A 25,176-nucleotide genomic window follows, 5' to 3' on the forward strand; every position below is an offset into this window, starting at 1 on the left:
TTAGGGATATTTATAACATTCGTTTGATTAATTAAAGATGTTTCTAACGCTTCGATATGTTTGGGTTTTAATAATAAAGCTAGATGAAAGCAAAATCTTTTTCAAATTCTAATCCAAAAATTGATCCTAAAATATTTTATAATCTTTTGAATCCGAATTTCTTGAATCCTTTACATCAGAAGAAAAAGAAGAAAAGAAATCTCACTTAATAGCTATAATTAAAACAAAGTTTTAAATCTGCTTTAAATAAATAAATAAATAAAAGCCCATCAGCGGATGAGCGACAAATTTGCTCAACACTGGTGCTTCGACCCAGGTTCAAATCCCAGCGAATGGGCCAGCTGCATAAGAGTTTTCATGGTTTTCCTTACGTGTAACGAGGGTAAAAGTGATATTTCCCTTTAAAAATGCATCAAGAATGCCTCTCCTCCAGGTTTAAAACCTTCGTGTGTGTTGTCATAATGGAAACAAAGTTAATGAAAACAGATTTAAAAACAGCATTTTTTTTTTTTAAATACACCAATGTTTATTAAATCAATGAGTCTTCAGGCTTACTTTCCATTTCCATAATTTGATAAAAAATATATTGGCCCTTTGCACTCAAGAGATGACCCTCACTCACCGCGTGATTTGATGTCGCAGCTCGAGAGGTGACCATCACTCACCATGTGATTTGATGCCACAACTCGAGAGGTGACTCTCGCTTACCACTTGGTTTGATGCGGAAACTTGATGTGTGGAAATAACTGTTTACGTTTAGTTTCGTCGAAGGGGGTTTCTACGCTCTTTCTGCATAATCTTAAGAAGTGTAAAATGATACCTCTTTAAATGGAGATAAGATTTTATCTTTTCTTATCTATCAGAAAGCCTGTTTTCAGAGAAATGAACCCGGAAAAAGGCATCAAACCACATACTATTTTAATACTTGTCCCGGCATGCATCTTGGGAATTCTTACATGAAATAGCATACACAGAAAAATTACAGAGACTAATATTTAAGAAATTATGTTTATAAAGGCGTAAAGATATATAAAATATAAAAATTTTATACAATTAATTTGTGTGTGTGTGTGTGTGTAATGATTTTAAGTTACTAGTTAGAAATGCGTCAAAAAGGCTGCGAACCGTCTCGAGTTGCTGGTGCGCGGCGCACAAAAGGCCCCGAGTGCAAAGGGTTATTGATAGTTTTTTTAACATTTTATCAAAATTATTTTTAAATCAAAACTGGAATAATAAGGAAAGGATTGCTTCAAGAGGTAATATATGATAAGCACTCAACATGGGATGATAAATTGTCTCCAGAAAATAAAACATAGTGGCACTTAGAGCCACCATTTATGGATGTCAACAGAAATAGCAACAATCACATTTTGATTTTGATATTGAACGCTTTTTTCTAGTTTGGATGTCAATAAAAATAATAATATTTTCAACGTTTTAAGTTAAAATAATTAACGGCATTTAAGATTAGGGCCTAAAAAATTCATGATAAAGAAATCGCGAAGATTCTAATTTCGAATCGTTTTCAAGATTTAGTGGATTCAAAAACTGGGGGATTCGAATGCCTCATACCTAGTTTTTAATGTCTTTCAAAGGGATATTTGGATAATTCTGCAAAGTAAAAAATTATATTTGAAATCCATTATTAATTTCTTATATGGATTGTAACTGTCCGTAAACAGTAGTTTATAGTACATCACAATATACGAATAAGGCACTGGCTTCAGATCAAAATCGAAATGGCGCACAGAATTAAAATATAATAAATTATATATGAGTATGAAAACGACATACATAACAATATATGAGGCGCAACGTTCAGATTTTCCTCAAGTATTAAAATTTGTAAGCATAATTATACGTGTAGCTCAAATTTCAGATATAGTGTTTTGCGTCTACAGGCCCTAAATAGTACAATACTTGAATTAAATATTTTTTCCTTGCTCCCTATCAAATTTTATAGAAATTGTAAGAGAATATCAGTTTTTTGTTTTATGCAAAAGTGATTTAATTTTATTGTTCTTTAAACTTTCTACTTATTTGCACAGAATATATGTTATATGCATATATATTACGTTTATATACATATGTATTACATGTTTATATACATATATATATAATATGTATAAAAGTTCCATATTCATCATTCAATAGTTCGGCATATCCGATAATTTTACACTCTTTCACTCTAAAACCGTGCTTCTAATATTTCATTTGGCAATATTCGTCAAATCTCGACAATTGTTTCGCATCTGTTTGTCATTTTTAGCCAATCATTTGTTTAGAACTTTGAGTTTATATTATAGTATTTGCTTGCTTTATTTATTTAGAATATTTTTAAAAATTAATAAACATGTTTCTAAGGTAATAAAACAGGAACACGATTTTAGCAATTCGCCAAAAGCATCAATTGACCATAACGCAAAGAGCGGGAAATCTGAAGACAGGAAAAGAAATGGAGAATAGAGAAAGAGATCCAGCCAATAATCATTTTGCATGAGCAGAAGCTCTAAAGCACGAACACATTTCATTTTGTTGTTCTTGAAACTTTACCTACATAGAATATAACAGAATTATTAATCTTAAATAGCTTACTATAAACGGTCTTGTTTTCTCAGTACAAGAGTGAAGAGCTTGAGATCTGGCGTATTCGACAGGAAATCCTGAACCAAGAGGATTTCCTTCCATTGATTAATAAACACCTTTTGGTAGGAAATCAAGTTCTGATTTTGAAATAAACAAGAGCTATTTGGAAGTTTCCGAATGAGATACGATTCTGATAAACTAAGCATTTTTGTCTGCTGGTCGCAAATAGCTGTCGACATCGTGTATTTGTTAACTGATCTCAGTTAGCATTGCCGATAAGTCCAGAATATACTTATTACCAAAACTAATCTACGTGTAGAATATCGTTGGAATTCAAATCAAAATTAAATGAGTTTAAACTTGTGCAGACTTTATTAATATTATTATTTTAAATGGCAGGCACTAGCCATTTTTAGGCTTCCGCCACTATTAAGTCCAGAAGTGGTGGTAATTTTATTATGGTGGCATCTAAATACGCGGCCTCAATTACCTCCTATGATGGAACAGACAATTTACATCCATGCCTTCTCCGGAATTCGAACTCGAGCCTTTCGGTCTCGCAGTCGGCTTCCCTAACCACTACATCGCCTAGGCGGGGCAGGCTTTGTTATTATTTTAACCGTTTGTATCTAAAGCGTGTGTTAAATAAAAATAAGTGAAAATTTTTTTAATATTTTTTTTTCATTCACTCTCCTATGTTTACATTTATTTTCTGTGTATCGGAATTGAGAAAATTATGATTAAATTAGTGTGTGATAGTTGTGATATAATTAGAATATTGGAATGACATTAAAAATCTGCAGCGATGTAATGTTAAATGTAGTAAACAGTCTGTTATTTCATGGGAATTTTATTATATCTTATTTATATTAATAACTGAAAATGCATAACTTTTCAAAAAAAAAAAAGTAAAATATTCTTTATTTATAGGATTGTAAAATTTCAGAGGATTCAGACGTTGTACCCAACAAACACAGATAACTTCTAAGTTCATCAATATCATAATCAGAATGACATTAAATATATTTTTCAACAAAGAAGTTCTGGACAATTTTCATAATCGTTTACACCTGAAATGGCGCCAAGATGTTTTACAGAATATGCACTAGGCGCTGCCAGACAGTTTGTTAAAATTAACACAGTCTAAATAATAAAATTATTAACTCATAAAAACTTTGATCCCATTTCACTATAAATCGAAATACAGCTAAAAATATGTAGCTTCTATTAGCTGGATTTGGAACTTTATTTTTGATAATAATCCCTTCGCACCCATGCAATCTCACATTTAAAAATTATTAATGCGATATACTTTAAGAAAGTTTTTCTGAAGTATCCGAGATGGTGAGCTTTCTCTTCGTTTCTTTCATTTTATCAAAACTTCAGTCATCATGCAATTCACATATTTATTTGTTATACGTACTGTCCCTAGTGCTTGACATAATGATCGTAAACGAAGCAAAAGTGTGTTTTATATTTATTTAAGAAAAACGGATGAATCATTTCTATGATTTTTGGCTTATTTGTGTTTTAGCAAATTTTATAATTATTTATTTACAGTATTTCCATTTTAGTTTATGTATGTTAATTCCATTTTAGTTTATACTTATGAGTAACTATTTCTCATATGTAATTTGACAACGCAGATTAATAAGTAGTTAAATGTCGAAGATGATTCTGGATATCAAATCTTCGTTCAAAAATAATGACGAGATCATCAAAAGATGCAAAGAAAAATTAAAATAATTACTAAGATAATGATCCAGGACCATCGAATATTCAACGCCTAAAATGTTTAATAGCAACAATGAAGTAAATAGTTGGAATGGCAGGAAAGCTTCCCAATTCTAACTTCTGTTTTCTATGCATGAAAATAATTCTTGGTGGAGGCAGGTAGAATCCATCTAAGCTCAAAGTCCATTTTTAAGCTTTAAAATCTGATATCTATATAAGTTACGCAGTTTAAGAAGGAAGATGATAAAATGTTACCTCTTGAGAATAATAAAATAACCTTTTGAGAAAATACCTCTAGATACCTCTTGAGAAAATGACGCGGGTTTAAAATGAATTTTTACATTCTGTATCCAGACGTCGGTTTAAAATGAATTTTTATATTCTCTATCCAGTTATCCAAACTTTAGCTTTTCGAAGTTGGTGGAACAGATTCGAGTTATAGGCGTTTGAAGAAAATTTTCAAAAATCATATTTAATGCCATTTTGATTCAGTAGTTCAGATCTTTAGATGTTATTTTACGCAAGTGCGATAAGATTTAATACTAAAGTATAAAAGTCCAAGTACCGTTAAACACGTATTAAAATGGGAAATTTATACTTATTGGCATTAATTTCGATATAAAAGACAATTAATACATTTTAAGAGGGAAAAATGTACGTTGTATCTATTTATCAGGTAGAAAAGTTTTTCTCAAAACAAAATGCTAAATAAATCCTTCAGATATGCTTGAATTTTGCGTTTACTAAATTTTAAATAAGTGTTCTCATCTTGCATTTATTAGATTGCTGATTATTTTCTTTGCGTTATCCTGAGACAGAAAACACAATTAAAAAGTAAAATGAAAATAAAATAAATGTTAGTCCAGGGATTAACATTTTACACTGATGATGTTCAAGTCCGAAAAATCATCACAAAATATAAAATGTAATAATTCTTTAACCAAAAAGAAAAAAAAAATGAAAATCGCAAAAGAGTACTTCGAGTTCTAGACCACTAGTAAATGTTACATATTTTACTCAGTAATTAACATTTAAGTAATGAAACTGTAAAATATTTTTCCTTGCGAAAGCACTATTCTTGTAGAATATACGTTTTAAGAATCTTTATAAAATAAAATATTCGCTTACCATTTCTGAAGTCGTCTTACACAGCACTAATCTTCGTTGGAAGCATAACACGAACACGTCTACTTTAGCAGAATTTTGACCAAAATTGCTCCAGCTTTTACGTAAAGATTTAATCCCCCAAATTAAATACCTTTGTTAAACCTGAATTCCTATAATAAATATAAGAAGTTCACCGTACCGAAACTGCTATCGCTTGCAGCTGCGTCAATTATTTTTGGTTTGCAATTCAGAGTTTCAGTTCGCAGTCACGATTCCTTCAGAGCGCAGAAACTCATTTCTGAACTTTTATGATTTAAAAGAATATAAATATTTCGACTTTAGTAAATGCATTTTTCATGTGGTACAAAATAACGATAGATTAAACAATTCTGTGTTGCGTTATTTTTATTAAGAAAATATTATTTCAAAGATTTCTAACAAAAGTACTTATCTTCGATTTAAATAAAAAGTAATTTATATTGTAAAACAATATTTAACCGAATAAAATTTGATTTCATAGCCGTAACTTGTTGAAAATACATACAATATTTAAAATTAAAATTTAAGAAAAAAGAGTTCTTGAAAACCGGGGTTAAAATGTGTAGATTCGCATAAACAAGCAAGCACCTTTTTGTCATCAAAATTCTAAACATACACCTACGAATATATGCTAAGACTGCATTTTAAGATTTTAAGTACTTTTTAAAAACCTTGAACGTCTTGGAGGTGTTTATTGTTTTCAGTTTGCTCATTTCGTGTTCTTTAAGTTTTAGAATTTCGTGTTCATGAAAGTATTGCCAACTGAAGGATTTTTTTACAAGCCTCGTGCTCAAGCGATCTAGTAAAATAAATGCACAGTTACATCTTGAATAAATAATTCTTTTCTTTTTCAAATAAATGCTGGATTCTCTACGTTCTATTAGTTTGTGATGAAATAATATCATAAGAACTTTTTTTCTTATTATGTCACTTTGCCATTTTTAACAATTCATTCTAAATATAACATTTTATGTTTTATGTCATTAATTTGTAATGGAAAAAATAAGCCTATCGCAACTAATTTGCCGTAATAACATAAAAGGGGGGGGGGAAATATGACAGAAATTAAAAAGAAATTAGACAAAAGTCCACCTTAGATTGCCGTTTTATAGAAATGTCTAGTTAATTCCAATCTGAGTTTCCGTTGGGTTTTTATAAAATTGTATTTTTATATAAAAGATAATCAAAACGAAACAACAGAATTAATGTAGATTCACTCCTTTAACGTAGTGGTGAAAATATTATTTCCTTTAAAACTACTGAAGATATATAATTAATTATGTTCCGTCTTTTTAGTGGCGCTCTTGATGCGCGCCGATGAAAAATATTCCACTTGACGCTTGAACATGAACAATGACGCATGTCATATTGATTTGATGCTTGATTATGTTTCATGGCCGCTATAGGCGGAAGTAATATAAGTAATATAAGTTTATCGTTAATAAATGTTATTTCTATGTTTTGTGAACTCTTGAAATTTTGATTTGAAATTCTAATGCTCTCCCAACCTTGACTCCTGAAACGAAACGATCTTTGAATTTATGACTCATGAAGAGACAACACATACATTTTTCTGGTGCCGAAACCCGGGACAAGGGGAATTACCTTTTGAAAGGTAAGAAATTTGATTTATTTGTTCTTGGTATCGATCTTTGAAAACGAAACATAATGGATGATTTAGCAAAAGAGAAAAAGAAACGTGCTATTGTACGTAGTAAAGTTACTACACTTCTAAATAAACTTGAGAAATTATTATCGGAAGAATTAAGTAAAGAACATCTAGAAGATTTAAATTCATCATATGAATTGTTAATTGAATACCATGAGAAACTTAAAACTCTTGACTCAAAGATCGATGCTCTCATAATTGATGAAAAAGAATATGATAACGAACTACTTGTATGTGAAGAGTATGATGAAAAAATTATAACGTTTAAAGCTAAGATTGTTAGTAAAGTAAAGAAAATTAACAGTAATGAAGTTGTTGAAAGAAGTATAATTACAACTAGTAATGGTATTAGTAGTACTCTGAATGGTAATAATGTTGTTACAAGTAGTGCTTCAGTAAAGTTACCTAAATTAAGTATTGAAAAATTTGCTGGTGATCCCAGTAAATGGCTCGAATTCTTTAATTCGTATGATAATGCTATTCATTCTAATCCAAGTTTATCTAAAATAGATAAGTTTACATATTTGAAAAGTTTATTATCTGGTTCAGCATATAATTGTGTTTCTGGTTATGCTTTATCTGAAGAAAATTATGATCTATGTATTAAAAGTTTAGAAGAGAGGTTTGGTCGTAAAGATGTTATTATATCAAAATTCATGCAGATGTTGTTACAGTTAGAACCAGTTAAAAGTTCTTCAAATGTTTTTGGGTTAAGAAAGCTCTATGATCAGTTACAAATCTGCCTTAGAAATTTAAGTAGTTTAGATGTTACTAGCGGTTCATACGGACAGTTATTGAACCCAATAATTCTTAAATTGTTACCTGAAGATTTAGCTCTTGAATTCCATAGAAAAAGAACATCTAACCAAAATATAGAAGTAAGTGAATTAATAGAGTTCATTAAAATCGAAACTGAATGCCGAGAAGCAAGTATTTTGATTAATAGCTCAAAAGGTAATAAATACACAGGGGTTAATCCTAAACAAGGGTTAAAAAATTATAAAGTCAAATCACAAGCTTCTACTTTTAACACATCGGTAAAAATGTTTTGCATATTCTGCAAATCAAACGAACATACATCTGCCGGATGTTTGAAATTTTCCGACGAACAAAAACGAAAGAAATTAAAACATGAAGGTCGCTGTTACAAATGCTTTCTGAGATCACATTTGCGGGCGTTTTGTCGATCAAAAATACAACCATGCGAACATTGTAACGAGAAAAATCATAATAAACTTTTCCGCCGTTTGAAATCGAAAGAAATGGAAGATGTTAACTCCGCAGATACGCAAAATAAAACTTTAGTATCTACTTCCCACTGTAACACTCTAAAACCTGAAAATAGTGTGCTTTTACAGACATGTTCTGTTATTGCTCAAAGCAGAAATAAATCGAGAATCGTAAGATTATTAATTGATTCAGGTAGTGAACGAAACTTCATCACCCACAAGTTAGCGCGCGATTTAGAATTGCAAGTCATTAGAAAAGAATTTCTAACAATTTATTCGTTTGGAAATCAGCGCGGTAACTCGCAAGAATTTGATGTATATAGTCTAAAAATAAAAAATAAAAACGATGATCGCTGCCTTGTTGTAGAAGCTATAGGGATAGAATTAATATCATCAATAGAATTCCAGGCGCCATCAACATGTCAAAACGTTAAAGAATTTATGACTAAAAAGGGTTTGGAACTTTCGGATACAAGTCCCGTTAATGAGAACATAAATATTCTGCTTGGCGCGGAGCATTTCTGGTATATACAAACAGGAAGTAATTCAATGATAAATGATGGTTTGTTTATAGTACCGACCATATTTGGATACACAGTGATGGGTAAAGTAAAAAATAATAATACTCGAATTAATGCGTTGTTTTTATCTGCCGTTGAAGGAAACACATTTGATTTGCAGTCATTTTGGAAATTGGATTCGCTAGGAATTGAAAATGAAAACAAAACATTTTCGGAAACTGATTTGGATACTATTAAGCATTTTAACGACAGTTTAAAATTTAATAACGGCAGGTACGAAACAAAACTCTTTTGGAAGGACAATAAATCACAACTCGCTGATAATTTTTTCGTTGCTAAACAACGATTTCTAGGACTTAAGCATAAATTAAAGGGAAATGATTTCCTATATAATGAATATGATAATATAATTAGAGAACAAGTTGAAAGGGGGATTGTTGAACAATGTAAGTTTGTTGAAAATGAACCTAACTGTTATTATATGCCTCATAGGCCCGTTATACGTGAAGGAAAAGTAACAACAAGAATAAGAATAGTTTATGATGCCTCTTCTAAGTCTGAAGGAGCTAAATCGTTAAATGAATGTTTGATATCAGGCCCTAATTTAAATCCTAACTTGTTGGATATAATTTTAAAATTTCGCGTACATAAAGTTGCATTTTGTGCAGACATAGAGAAGGCTTTTCACCAAATTCAAATTGATAGTGAAGATAGAAATTTTTTAAGGTTCTTGTGGTTTGATCATTCTTACGACAATAGTGACAATAGTTTAGGCTTTAAGGTTTTCCGAATGTGCCGAGTGCCGTTTGGAATGACAACAAGTCCGTTTATTTTGTCCGCCACTATCAAACATCATATTAAGGGTTATGAAAAGAAATATAGCAAAGCTGTTGACATGTTAAATAAGTCCCTATATGGTGATGACCTTATCCATGGAGCAGACTCCGTTGAAGAAGTTTTCTCATTATCAACTGATGCAGTTAAAATTCTTGAAGACGCTGGTATGAACTTAAGAAAATTTGAATCAAATTCCGTATCTTTAAAAAATCATTGGCAAGATATTGGTTTAATTAATAAGGAAGATAATTTGCATAAGAAAACGTTAAAGGTGCTGGGAATAATTTGGGATTTGGATGAGGACACATTGAAATTAGATGTACAAGAACTTTTACAACCAGTTGACTGGAAACACGTTACAAAGCGAAAGGTATTACAGATTGTGGCAAAAATTTATGACCCAGTTGGATTCATTGCACCCTTTGTTATCAGAATAAAATTCTTATTACAAGAGTTATGGGAATTGGGTATTGATTGGGACACAATTTTGCCCAGCTATTTGAGTGAAAAATTTAAAACTTGGTACTTTGAAATTGAAGTTATTCTCAACTTGTGTATACCTAGAAAATACATATTAAATGATGAATGTGTAAATTTCGATAAAATAGAGCTTTTTGTCTTTTGTGACGCCAGCCTCAAGGGATATGGAGCTATTGCATATTTTCGTGATCCTGATTCTTGCTGTACGTCTTTTGTTCTTTCAAAGAGCCGTGTATCCCCACTTAAAAAATTAACCTTGCCTCGTTTAGAACTTATGGGAGCTATTATTGCCGCAAGAATAGTTAAATATTTAAGGAAATTATTTAATATCCAAGAAGATAATGTAATTTGTTTTAGTGACTCTAAAATTGTTCTTCACTGGATCAGGGATACCGCTGATAAATGGAAACCCTTTGTTGCTAATCGTGTACGTGAAATACAAGATGTTGTATCACCTTCGCAATGGAAATACTATAAGGGAAATGACAATCCGGCTGACATAGTTTCACGTGGATTAAGAGCTTCTGATCTAGTGGAAAATAAACTTTGGTTCAATGGACCAGTGTGGTTAAAAGAGAAAAATGTACCTTCATCATCTTTTGATCCTTTGATTGAGCCTATGGTAGAAGGGGTACAGGTAGAACAGCGTCAAACTACTGTATGTTCTGTTATTAGCCAAGAGGCTGAATTTGAATTGACATCCAGATTTTCATCCTGGAAAAAATTGAAACGCGTAACTGCATGGTGTTTAAGATTCTGCCACAATATTAAACCTACATCTTTAAAACTCAAGGGTTTTTTAACAGTTCAAGAATTGGATAAGGCAAGCAATTTGATTTTTAAAATCATGCAAAATTCCGAATTTAGAGAAGAAATTAGACTTTTGAAAGCAGGGAAGAAATTGAATCTCAGCAGTAAAATCCTGAAATTAAATCCTTTTCTTGATAGAGAAGAAATCCTTAGAGTCGGTGGTAGACTCTGTAACTCGAATCTTTCAGAAAACACAAAGCATCCAATCATTCTTCCCAAAAGTCACCAAGTTACTGAATTGATAGTCAAGCACTTTCACGAAGTGAACCTTCACGGAGGAGCCACATTAACATTATCTGCTCTGCGACAGAAATATTGGATCGTTAATGGCCGAGAAATTGTAAGAAAAATAATTTGGAAATGTATAAAATGTTTTAAAAATCGAACAAGCACATCCAGTCAGATAATGGGCGACCTACCTGCTTCTCGCGTATTGCCGTATAGAACATTCTCGAATACAGGACTAGATTTTGCAGGCCCCTTTTTAATTAAAGCTAGGACAGGAAGAGGAGGAACGAGATATAAATGTTACGTTTGCCTTTACATATGCTTCACCACAAAGGCCATTCACCTAGAAGTGGTCAGTGATCTAACAACTGAAGCATTCCTAGCATCTCTGAAAAGATTTGTGTCACGCAGAGGAAAACCCAAGAAAATCTTTTCCGATAGAGGCACCAACCTTGTTGGGGCTGATCGAGAATTAAGAAGATACATAGATACACTTTCCTCTGAGGAAGCATTTCAAAACTACCTGAGCGGTGAAAATATTCAATGGATCTTCAATCCTCCTGCTGCCCCTCTTTTTGGAGGCCTTTGGGAGGCTGGAGTGAAACAAATGAAGATTCACTTAAAGCGGACTATTGGGACCCAGGTTCTGACATACGAAGAATTTCACACCTTAATTATTCAGATCGAGGCGTGTTTGAATTCCAGGCCAATAGTTTCCATCTCATCTGACCCTGAAGATTTTAATCCTTTAACACCTGGACATTTCCTAATTGGGACTACACTAACAGCAATTCCTGAACATGATCTTACAAATAATAAGCTAACCCCTGCTGAAAGATGGAAATTGACACAGCAAATTTTCCAGAGCTTTTGGAAACGTTGGTCTAGAGATTATCTTTCACAATTACAAGGGCGTACCAAATGGTTGAGGGATAAACCAAATTTAGCCCTCAATGACTTAGTCTTGATAAAGGACGAAAATTTGCCTCCATTAAAGTGGCGACTTGGACGCGTAATTGAACTATATCCTGGTGCTGATGGAAAAGTTCGTGTTGTGAAACTAAAAACTTTATTGGGCGAAATGAAGCGTCCTATACATAAACTTTCCCGCTTACCATTGAGTGAATAAGACTCTAAAAAAAAACCATTAATTGTATATTCATAATTTGTGTCTTTATTATTATTATTATTAATTCAATTATGTTTCAGATTCAGAGAATGGACCACAATTGTGGAATATGGTAATTTAGCAGTTTCATTATTTTGTTTTCCTTCTAGAGATTGTAAGTATATTTTATTTGTAAAATTTTGTGCTAAATTTATTGTTGTTGTTCAATTTAAATTTGTCATTATGCATTTTTATTTTATATGATATACTGTTGAACTTTGGAAAACTTGTTTGAATCTAAAATTGAAGATCTTTATAATAATGTTGTAATGAACCAATGTTCATCGGGGCGGAGTATGTTCCGTCTTTTTAGTAGATAGGTGGCGCTCTTGATGCGCGCCGATGAAAAATATTCCACTTGACGCTTGAACATGAACAATGACGCATGTCATATTGATTTGATGCTTGATTATGTTTCATGGCCGCTATAGGCGGAAGTAATATAAGTAATATAAGTTTATCGTTAATAAATGTTATTTCTATGTTCTGTGAACTCTTGAAGTTTTGATTTGAAATTCTAATGCTCAAATTACATTTAAATTTTTATTATTAAAACAAAATTCATGCATGTTCACTCTTTTAGGATAGTGCACTCTTTTAGGAAAGTGCAGATGATGTATAAATTCCATTTAACAATTGCTGTACAATAAAAAAAAATCCCTGCACACTTAGCTAGCAAAGTAGAAGTTGCCACACGTTTTTTCATATTCCTTATATTATTTTAAAAACTAACCAATCGCTCGGCTAGCCGCCTAAAATAGTTATCATAAAAAGAAAATATATATTTTTGCGTGCGTACGGGTTCGTAATGGATTCAATGCACAGCTTGAAAAAATTGTTTTCCCAAAAGAAACAATTTACAGTTCTGGAACGTTTCACAGAAGCATAGAACACAATCCGTAGTTGCACTTCAGACTACTAAAAACGTTCAACAAAACGGTAATGCAAAGCGCATCTAAAAGCGAAAGTTCGCACGGAGATCTTAATCCTTTGAAATCAGCTCTGAACTAATAACTGAGAACTGATGCTCTTTCAAGGCTTATATAATTTTTCCTCGGCCGCCAAGAAATCTGTGATATCTTCCATTTCTCGAAATTACTGGAAGGCATATACAGACAAACGAGAGACAGAAATACAAAGTAGACAGATATCTTGTTCTGCACCCGCTTAGTCTTTCTGCTCCGATGGGCGAAAAATCAAGCATAGGTGCGAAGGAAAGGTATATAGGAAGGGGCAAATTTCGGATTTCAGAGGAGAGTAAAAAGGAACTTCGTATTGTTTTATACGAGTTCAAAAGACTTGAAAGAAAAGTTGGGACAAAATAAATTTTAAAATAAATGGCCCATAGTGATTTAGAGGAGAAAGGAAAGGATTTAATAATAATAATAAAAAGAAATGGGCCTCGAGAGGAAAAGGAAGAGAAGAAGAAAATTTCTTGGTATGCTAATTGCGTCCATGAGTATGTGTTTAGGGTGATGGTGGAACTATGTGATGAGTGGCTAAAGAATTAGATATATAATATGATTTTAAAGTTTTGTGTCCAGTAGCAAAACAGTGAAGTCAAGTTAAGAGTAAACCTTTAGCTGCTTGTGATCCGAAACAGTAAGTCATAAGTAGGAAGAAAGGGAGATGTTGTAATACGAAACATTCTAATATGAAAACAGAGTAATATGTAGGCATTTGCTTGAGTAAGGCGAGCTAGTGTCAGTGTAATTTTTATATTAAAAAGAAGCCCTAAATTTTAACCTATACAAAGTACACACAATTTACAGGGAAAAAAATCGGGCGAGAACATAAATCCATTACGCAGTGCTAGAGCATGTCGACTTATATATAGTTAAATTGCATTTTTTATTATTTCATAACATTCATGTTTTAATTTGATCTTCATAGTATATATACTTTGTACTAACAAAACAAACGGTTGAACACATCAGGTTGTACGTAGAGGGAAGAGGGAAAAAAGAAATTAAATAATTAAATAAATACAACGTATGTTCATGGTATACATGGGTAAGGAATTCTTAACTGCATCGAATAGTTACACCTAAGTACGCATAAAAATAATATCATCGCGTTACTTATCAAGTGATAAATAAGAGCAAGGAATATTATGTTTAATAGAATAGATGAAAAAAAATTAAGACTAATAAAACTAATTTTATTCATCACTGGAATCTAAATATCAGTCTAGAATAGTTAATGAGATTAAAGTTCCATATAAGGGCTGGATACGGTTACAGTTACATATAGGGATCAGTTACAGTACCAATTGCAGTTATACAGGAACCAAACCGAAATGTCACCAAATGGTCGCCAAGTTTGGCGAATTTCGGCCATTTCTCCCCAAACTGGCAATAAACATTAGTCGCCAAAACCATTAACCAGGTTGGTGATATCTCGCCAGTTTAGCGAGATTGCCATTTATCTTAATGTTAAATAGACTTGCCTTGTAACTTATTTTTCCGGTAGAGCTGCGCCTTTTTCAAGCATTTAGTGTTACATTGTATAAAAGATACTACAATTTCACATATCATTTCACTAAAATTATTTACCTATGAACAAAATTCGAAATAATATAATGATTTTAATAAGTCCAGCTAACTTAATTTCATAAAAATATTGAGCATTTTTGATTCGGCATCTCATGATTTTAATATATGTTTATTTAAACCAGTCACATTAAAAGCTGAAAAGAACTGGGTTTATTACTTAGTTTATTATTCTGTAACTTTCAGTTTAAATATGAAAGTATCTCAGGCTTTAGTGAAGGCCAACACCTCAGGCTTTAGTGAAGGCGTGTGGAAGAAAAGTATTTTATTTCTTGCAATACATTGCTTTCATAAAGCCGGGTTTGTTAATTAAAATTGCAAGATAAATGTCTTACATTTTTCATAATGGCAACAGTCTCTTACGTTGAATATAAAATATGTTTTATTTCGAACAGTGTTGCAAATGCTCACTTTCAAAACGTTGAGTTTTTGTCGAAAATTTATTACAATTTTACAAAATATGAAACAAATGATAAAAAAAGATTCGAAATTCAGAATTCGGACTTCCAGATGTATATGCTCTGCTGGAGGGCTACGTTATTCAAGATTTGATGGCTCTAGGCACCATTGTTCTTTTTTCACAATGTGAGGAACATACATGCATACATTCAGATTCTTCATCATTTAATTTCTTTAAAAATAATACAGGGCGATCGTATTTGAGGGCAACAATTTCAAAAGTTATACCTCGTTTATAGTAAAGCAATGCAAAATCCTATTTTGAGACTAATATAACCCCCTTTGGACTATTAAAAATTATATTACGCCTAAAAGGACTTTTTTTCATTTACACACACATACATGTCTGGAGAGCCGTTTTGAGAGCATTTGGGCCAACGACCCTTTCAGCTAAAAATATTTAAAATTAGCATATGTTTAGAATTTCCGATAGAAATTCTCGCTCGCTAGAGATATTTATTCCGTACGTTTTGCCACTTCTGGCTTTAAAATGGTTGAGTTTTTTAATCAAAAATTAATTAAAATTTTACAGAATATGAACTAGAGAATAAAACAAATTCAAAATTCGAGCTTCCAGGTTCTCATATTCGAGTGGAGAATTACGTTATTCAGAATTTGATAGATCTAGGTACCGTTCTTTTTTCATAGTGCGAGAAGCATACGTACATTCATGTATATAATAATGAAAAATCTGCATACATTCATGCAGATTCTTCGTTATTTAATTTCTTTAAATGTAATATTTTGTGAAATATAAGAAAAGCCATTGGATGCAAAATGCCGTTTCGAGACTAACGTACCTTTGGGCTAAAAATATTAATTCAAGAAAAGTAGTTGAAATGAAGGTCTTAAACATTTAGTGATCATTTATACTGAGAAGTATAAAATACTAATAGTAAACCGAAAAGCAATTGAAAAAAAGAGAAATTAATATGAAGTTATTACTATAATAATTATTATATAATTACTATTTGTGAATTAAAATAACCAATAAAATAAAACAAAAACTGGGCTCAAAATTAAAAGCTATGTTTCCAAATTTTGCTAATAATAAACAGCTTATTTGGCTTGGTAAGCATACTATAATTAACATTTCGAAAGCAACTAATTTTTATAGCAATTCAGAAAAGGTAATGAAACTTAGACATTACATTTATTAATCTTCCTCTCACGAACGTAAAGGGAAAATTGACATATGCGATGTGATATTCTAAAAATTCAACTAAATTAGCTCTGATTAAATTTAAAATCCAAAAAGTTATTTAATTTCAGAATCATACTAAAATAAAATTTATGTTATGTAATAAATTTGATAATATATGGGAATGTTATAAAAATTTTCAGTTTTGGCTATAAATTTCACTAAATGTCATCTAGTACAGTATCACCGCCGTTTAAATTTTTATCTATTGGTTAATAACCTTCTTTCTAAGCGGTTTCAGTTCCACTTTCTGACGTAAGAGTTTTAGTTCAAATTCTTGTATTTGTTTTCTTCGTTTTCTCAGAATAGTAATTCTGACTGCTGGTATGATAGATGGCGTATGTTGAACTGAAAATTGAGCTGATGCTGAATGTGAGCAAAGAATTTCTAGAAAATGTTCTCCAAGTTTAATAGGTTAGCTTTAGTTCATAACGCCTGCTTGATTGGTAAGTGTTAACGTATTTTTATGTTTTATCAATGATTCAGATTGGTAAGTGTTAACTTATTTTTGCTGTTTTATCAATGATAAAATATTGAATCTTATATTTTAAATGTTTTCTATAAGTAATAAATTTGAAAGAGTTTGCTGCGTTTTCCGTTCTACAACTAAACTTTATTTCTATTCTTTGCTCAGTTTTCTAACCCATAACAACAGATGTTCGCTGGATCAAAAAAAATGATTTACTACCTAGAATATTCAGGCGGTATTTTAAGAAAAGAAGGTTGAGATGTTAAAGAATGATGAGTCGACAGGTTTACTGGAATTTGTTCCAGAAAGATTAGACATAAAACTTCGTCAACGCACCTTATATGTGTGCATGAATATGCATACTTAAAACAAGGAATGAATGTAATAATGATACTTTATTTTTTACTGAAACAAATTATTTAAACAGGTAAAATTTGTAAAATAATCTGTAAAATTTAAATAGTTTTAATAATAATTTTAATTTATTATATGTTCTCAGGTTGTGAATACTGACGGGTAAACGATTAATTTATACTACAGATTTTAAAAATTTTAATTATTTGTTAGTGCAGTTTGTTAGAAAATTTTTATTGAGATCGTATTCATTTTTTAATTTCTTTTTGGAACTTGCTCATATAAAGTGTAATATATTTAAGGCTGAACTTATTAGCTTTGGAATGATATAATATTACATACAGTCGAATTTATAAGCCGAAATTGAAGGAAGCTATAAAAAACTGAGAATTTAAATAATTAACGCCTAGAAATCATTGAGGATTCTGATAGTCTTGAAACACTTTTCAGTGAATTAATGGTGGTTTATCATATATATCTTTATTTTAAATAGCAGAATAAAATACAGTAACGTTCTAATGCGTTCGAGTTTCACGTATTATTAGAAATATACAGAACAGAAGAGACAATTATAAGATTAACAGCGCGATTAAGAATACTGAAGTTATCGGTTCTGTTGACTGCTTAAAAAGTTATAATTTGTAAATGTTCCATTAGTATTTAGTAAAAGAATTAAGTTTCAGTTTTGCGTTATGTAAGTATACGCGTCGTGAGCGTAATGTAAGAATAATGTATCAGAGATTAATTTTGAAAAAACGCAGTTCAGAAGAATGTGTTCTAAGCACATCACTATTTTTAATATTGAAAGGGAAAATAACCAAATTAAAAAGGAAATTGAAGGTGCTGGTACAAATTAAATTAAAAAAATTTTTATATTAATTTGTCATATTAATTTTTCTGTTACTATTGATTTTTCATATTATAAGGAACGCAGCTTAGAAAATTGGAGCATTAATTTTATTACTCCACAGCATTTTATGAAATTTCTTAACAATAAATCCATAAACTATACAAGAATGTTGTTCACATTATTTTTTGAAATCGAGTCTAAATAAAAGTTGAATTTTATCAGTTATTAATGAATTATTGTATGTTAAAAATAAGGAAGCCAAGAAGAGATTATAATATAAACAAGTAATATTTTATTTTCGTCTGTGGATCTGAGATATTAAATAAAAAAAGTTATTCGAGTGATAAGATTTATTTATTCTCTTGAAGTTATAGTTCCGCATTGATTTGCCAACTTAGAAAATCCAATTATATAGCTTATGAAACAAAGGTTTTATGTCACAGTTTGGGTGGGTGCCAGAAAACTGTCTGAAGACGAACAAAAGTAAAGAACAAATATCTCAGATTATAGGGAGAATGTATGCAGAAACGATGATTTCTGTGGGGAAGTTATATAACAACAGAAACATAGGTAAATAATTGCTTATTTCAGTAAGTTTGAAACTGTTCTTAGTGTCATAGATTATAATTTGAAACGTATGTTAAAATGGGTATTTTAAACAATTTGAAAGTCATTTTGCTAGCTTAGGAAAACGTATATTCATTTTTCATTAAATTTCAAGCAGTGTAACAGCACCATCTACTTATAATTTATAACAAATCTTTTTTAATGAAAGCGCTTAGTTAATTTTTTTTTTATATTAATATAGTGCATCTTCTCTAAGACAGCCACTTTACGCTTCCAGGCGAATCGCTTATCTTTTCTAGAGGGAGTCATCTTAGAGAAGATGACCATTGATTATTATGGAGACTATCGATATGCATAATGGACTTATTTTATTCAAGGTTATCAGCCGGTTAAAGAAAAATAATGATATGGAAGTATGTTGCGGTATATTGATTTATTAATAACGTTACATTAAAAAAGTACGAATTAATAAAAATGACAAGCTGCGAATAATATTTTAAAAGAATATTTACAAAAAATTGATCTCCGACTTAATTTTCTGAATATACTATAAGCGAATAATATTTTAATATACAGACAATAAATTGTATATACACACCGTGTGCACAAAAATCTTTTGCCGTCTTCTTTAAGACATATATTCCAATTACAGAAATATTTCAAATTATATTATTTATGTGTATATTATGCAAATATTTTGGCATTTTTAGCTTAAAAAAATCGGTTTCAGGTTTTTTTTTTTTTTTTTTTTTTTTTTTTAATTACGAAATTTAGCTTTTTATACCTTACCTCCATCCCTATACGCAGGAAGATTTCATATTCATTATAACAAATAAAATACAAACTGTGTGACTTCCGTACAACAGAAGTTAACCGAGATATTTTATTTTAAAATTGGGACATTATATTGAGGGACAGTACACAAACTGCAGAGCGAGTATTTCCATTCCTACGTAACTAAAAATAGTTAAGCATCAAGTTAGGAAAAGGTTTCTGGTATTAACGCATTAAGTGACGATAGTTCCTGCACACATTGTTGGGAAAAGCACTGATCAGTAATATAAATATGTAGGATAAAAAATATGTAAATCAAAATGAACACCGTAATTCTCCCTTTCTATTCTAAAAATCGTAACTTTTCTGGACTGCATCATTTTTAGATCAATCCATCTTGCATGGCTTGCGTAACGCTGATGACGTAGCTAATTGGGAACCTGAATTCAAAATTTTGAGAACTGAAACTTTCTAATCTAAACCAAAACTTTCTCTTGGCGAGCCTGTGTATTGGATAATTGCCCTCTTTTAGCTTCAGCTCTCATGTAATCAAGATGATACTTCGCTCCGTTTGTTGTGCTACTAACTATGCCATTATCTAAAATGCTATACTCTGTATAAAACTGCGAGGTGCTTATTGCGCCCATGATCATGCGTGATGAAAGAGAGGTTTTTGGTAATTTGTTCGTATCCACCAATAAAAGTTACATCCAATTCGGCCACGTCTGTCTAGAAGTTTTTCCTTCGAGTACCGCAGTAAAGTCTCCCCAGTTATACCCGTTATACCGCAGTATAACGTAGATAACATCGCGAATCTGTAGCAGCTTACTCCAAGTCATCTTACAGAATCATAATTTTTTTATTTAAAACAAAATTATCCAAAGTTATTTCCGCGCAATATGCTGCTGAAAAATAATCAGTATAGATAAAAAGTAAGAAATTTAGAACCAACTCCAAAAAGACCCAAAAGAAGTGAAATTCAAAACCAGTAAATTTCAAAATTTCCTATAAATATATAAAACTAGCGGAAGTACCTGAGCCAGTTAAGTTAGATTGAGAATAATGTATTATTTTACTCATGACATCATTTGAAAATTCATATAATAGCATATTACACGTCATAAGGAATATGATGCGTCATTGTAATGCATAAAAATTGCTAAAGAAACAAAGTAATATTCAATACATGTACCACAACTGACTACGTAATCATGGAATCATATAGTATTATACTCATATGACATATGGAATTGCCATTTGAGTCAGCAAAAATAAAAACAAACACATCATTATTTTGAACAAAAATGAATTATTTTGAGCAATATGGAACTTTAAAATAAAATAAAAATTTCGATAGAAAAATAAACTAATTCCCTCTCATATTATATCAGCAACAATGGCACGCAGCCATTGTTGCTGATATATCACTGTTGCCATTGTTGCTGATATCAGCATTGTTGCCACTCGGAAAAATGAGGGCGAAAATTAGCGTTTTAAGAGTTTTTAATTAATATCTCTAATTTTACCTTTTTTTTTTTTTTTTTTTTTTTTTCAAAAAGTGGACGTCGACCCTTTCCAGGACGCAGAAAAGAATTGTAGAAAGTTTGGTGACGATAGCTATAGTAGTGAGTCATTAGTGAACAAACACACAGACTTTCTTCTTTATATATATACATAACCAAAATCAGAAGAATTAAATAAATATGAAATACTAAAATTTAAGAAATACAAACACTACAAAAAATAAAGACAAATACACACGAAGGAAGAGAAATGCAATCAAATCTGATATAACATTACCAAGAGAGAATACATCAGACTCAATTGAACACCCCTCCTCTTCGAAAACCACCGCTTTGCTGTTAGCCAAAATTAGCTGTTGAACCATTCTAAATTATTTAATTATAACATTTAATTATAATATAAATTATTTAATTATTATAATTATAATTATTCATACGAAAATTCTGAATTCCTCCCTGACGCAGTATAAGAATGACAATGTCAAATCAAGCAAAAAAATTAATTAGACAATTTTAACTGAATTGAAAATTGAAATGAAGCAGTAAAACAAAAATTCTAGTACAAAAATACAAATAAATTAATTGAGAAGATGAATTTAAAATTTATTCAGTGGACGAAGAAGCAAATCCGTTAAAGAAATATACTAAACATATCCAAATGAAAAAAATTCCCAAATTTGAAACTAAATAAGTATATTTTACAAAGAATGTAAGATTAAAATTGAAAAAAAAATAAAATAAAATGTAGAAATACAAAATATGCTAGAAATTAACAGAGAACACTGTAATCAAACTACAAATTTCGAAACAAAGGACAGAAACCTTAGATTCAAAACACACGTTTAGGGGTGCCAATTTGGCTTCACTGGCGAAACAAATTGGCGATTGCCAATTAAAAATCCCCTAAAAACGTGAATTAAATACTTGTAAGAAATTTTCTAAAAATTTATATATTCTTTTTACATACAAGGAATGTGTAAAGGAAAAGAAGAAAAGAAACAAAGGTTAGAAAAGTAAAAATTCTTCACATCATGGGCTTATTATGGAGATTAGAATACAGTAGGATCTCTGTTAATAAAGTATCAAGAAAGAAGCAAGTTAATAAAGTTAACAATAATAAAGTAAATAAAGTAATTGTTTATAAAGTATCAAGTCAAGAAAAATATACATACATAGAAAGAAAGAAAAAATACTATAAAATTTCCTAAAACATCCTTCTTGATTCTTCTCTATTTTAACTTTCAGATAAAAAATTCATACTTTAAAAAGTTTTATAGGGTGTAGACAATTCCAGATTTGTTTAAAAGACTGTTAATGAATCGTAATTTCATTTTCTTTTAAAATTTTAGTGAAAATAACAGTTTCGTTTTGTTGTTCTATTCCAGGGCACACCTTTTTTAATTCTATTAATTTGATTAAAAACTGTATTTGCTATTACTTTTTTAGAGATGTTTGAGTACTATTTATAAGTGCTACTATAGAAAAATTAAATTATCTTAATTTATCAAATAGTCTTATTTCTTTCAGATTTAGATAATTATATATACTGATTAGTTGTTATATATACTAATTATATATATATATATATATTATATATAATGATTTTGAATCTGCAGTCTAGCGCTGGAACTCTTAACAGCTTTCTATGTCCGTCATGTTTAAGGCATACCGATGAAATAACAAAAACTGGATTTCTATAAATCACCAAGCTTTATTTTCGCGCATTATCAAATCATTTCTTAGTTGATAGGATATTTCTAGATTTGTTATATCTTATATATATATGTGTGTGTGTATGTGTGTGTGCGCGCATCTATGTGTTAGGTAAAAAAAAAAAAAAAAACATGTAAATTAAAATTCTAGCTTAAATTTGCAACAGACCTTGAATCTTCTTTCTAATTTGGATATTCCCCCTTTCCATCCTTTACATAACAATGATGACGTAGCTATTTGTACGTAGGTATATTTGTAGCTAATTCGGAACTTAAAGTCAAAATTTTCAAACTCAAACCTGTCTCCTGTTAAATTTAGCCTCCCATAATGCATAAAAATGCACTTCGCTCCTACTTCTTGGCCTAGCTAGTTTGCTGCTTACTGTTTCTCTGCTTGCCTCAAAGATCTAAAGAATATAAATATTCTGGCGCACGATTAATGTGCCAAGTTATTTGTAATCGTAAACGTCAGTTAAAAAGAAAATAAATATTTAAAATCTGCCATGACTGCAAGCTTCCTTTTTGTGTTTCAACATCTGTTACTGACTACAATTGCCAAATTATCATACATAAACTTATAAATTGCTTGTATGAAAACTACCAGTTGTAACGAAATTATAAGTTAAAAAATGTTGCTTACTAGTAAATCACAAAAGAGTATCATTGACCTCCTTAGAGAAAAAAATCTATCTCAAATTATTCTAATTTATTAATTAATCAACTTTCATGGCAAGTATCTCAAATTCTGAAATTGAATATTTCGTTCAATCTTTGTGGAATGTTTTTGCTTTTTATTGTTTGTTCACAATGATTATGAAATTTTCCTAAATATAACTGTAAGCATCGGGAAATGTACAAAAAGTTAAATTTCGTAATTAATAAGAAATTAATTAAAAAGTTCCAAAACATGAATCTTTGCGTCATTTAAAACATTTCTGTGGTTGGAAGTGTACGTCTAACAACAACAGTTGGGAAAATAAAGGCCGGGTAAGGCAATCTGCAGACAGGATGTCTGTAAAGCAAAGATGAAGTTTAAAAAATAAAAAAAATAATAATAAAAAAAAAAAAAAAAAAAGTTTTAAATTTTACTTAGTAATTTCATAAATATTAACAAATTTCAGAATTAATTTCATAACTTAGTAACTAAAATATACGCCCAAATAATCTGGCTGTATAAGTTTTTTTTTTAGGTCCAAAGGGGCTTTGTCCCTGAAGGAATATTGTTTTCGTTTTGCGATTTTGCGTTGAATCACTATCAATGTCCGTTTCACTTTTCAAACTGTTGCCACCAATTGTTAGAGTCCTGCATTATATTTGAAGAAATTAAATAATGAAAAATCTGCATAAATGTATGTATATTTCTCGCATTATGATAAAACATCGGTACATAGAGAGCCATCGAATGTTGAATGACGTAATCCTCCTACGAATATGGGCATGTGGAAGACCAAATTTGAAATTTGGAATTTGTTTTATTATCGATTTCATATTTTGTAAAACTTTAACGAATTTTTGATTAATAAACTCAAGGATTGCAAAGCGAGCAATGGCAACACTCTACGGGGAAAAAAAAAATATTTTATCTCCAGCGCGCGGAACTGTGTATCGAAAATTCTAAAGATTGGCTCATTTTAAAATTATTTTGCAACATTGCTATTAAACTGAATTTTATGGTTTAAGTGCAAGGAACATGATATTTAATAAATAAAGGTAACGCACAAAACATTAAAAAACCGCCCCTTTAAATGTAATTTTAAAATCTGAAACCTTTCAGTTTTTTTTTTTTTTTTTTTTTTTTTTGAGTCAATCTTTCCTTTTGCAAATAATTTGAATCCATAAAAATTTTAAATCAATCATTTTATTACTATCAACGCTCTACCGTACTTTCTGGCTGTTTAAATTTCTTTTGCCGCAAACGATCAACAGTACCTTTAGTAACTTATAATCGGGTTTCTAAATTTTATGTTTTTACTTTGTATTTTGCACACATCTTAAACTTCTTAAATTTAAGATATCAAAAATTTTAATAAAGATCAAGCCCAGTACATTGCATCATGTAGTAGTTGCTGTCAATTATCAGTTGTCAGGTTTCCTGGAATTTACTATACGAAATTAGTCTTAAAACTTTGCAGACATGCTACGTATACTTGCAGTTTCAGTATCATGCCGAAGTAAAATGAGATATTTTTCGATAACGATTTCAGACTTTTATTTCTAATTCAACTTTTAAATAGTTTCATACCTTTACTTTTACGTATGATTTATTTTATTGCAATATAATTTAGTATGAATGTGGGTATTCAGGTA

General features: G+C 30.6%; 1 protein-coding gene and 1 long non-coding RNA gene across 3 annotated transcripts in view; one reads left to right on the plus strand and one right to left on the minus strand.

The window, feature by feature from the left end:
- LOC118182515 (uncharacterized) overlaps positions 1-5,583 on the minus strand; it is a 118,716-nt gene extending 113,133 nt beyond the window's left edge. The window contains exon 1 of the long non-coding RNA XR_015043596.1: positions 5,449-5,583. This is a non-coding gene — a long non-coding RNA (uncharacterized LOC118182515). The remainder of the gene's footprint in view (positions 1-5,448) is intronic.
- Positions 5,584-16,928: 11,345 nt separating this feature from the next.
- The window catches only part of LOC118189894 (uncharacterized), a 170,721-nt gene continuing 162,473 nt past the window's right edge, over positions 16,929-25,176 (plus strand). Inside the window, exon 1 of one of the 2 annotated variants that reach the window (XM_085825748.1) lies at positions 16,929-17,066. The gene's annotated coding sequence lies outside the window, so the exon portion shown is untranslated. The remainder of the gene's footprint in view (positions 17,067-25,176) is intronic. The other variant, XM_085825749.1, reaches the window with a different exon arrangement.

Source organism: Stegodyphus dumicola, chromosome 10, assembly GCF_044657685.1.
Source record: "Stegodyphus dumicola isolate Sdum_Otavi_A_Nest chromosome 10, ASM4465768v1".
Lineage (NCBI taxonomy): Eukaryota > Metazoa > Arthropoda > Arachnida > Araneae > Eresidae > Stegodyphus > Stegodyphus dumicola.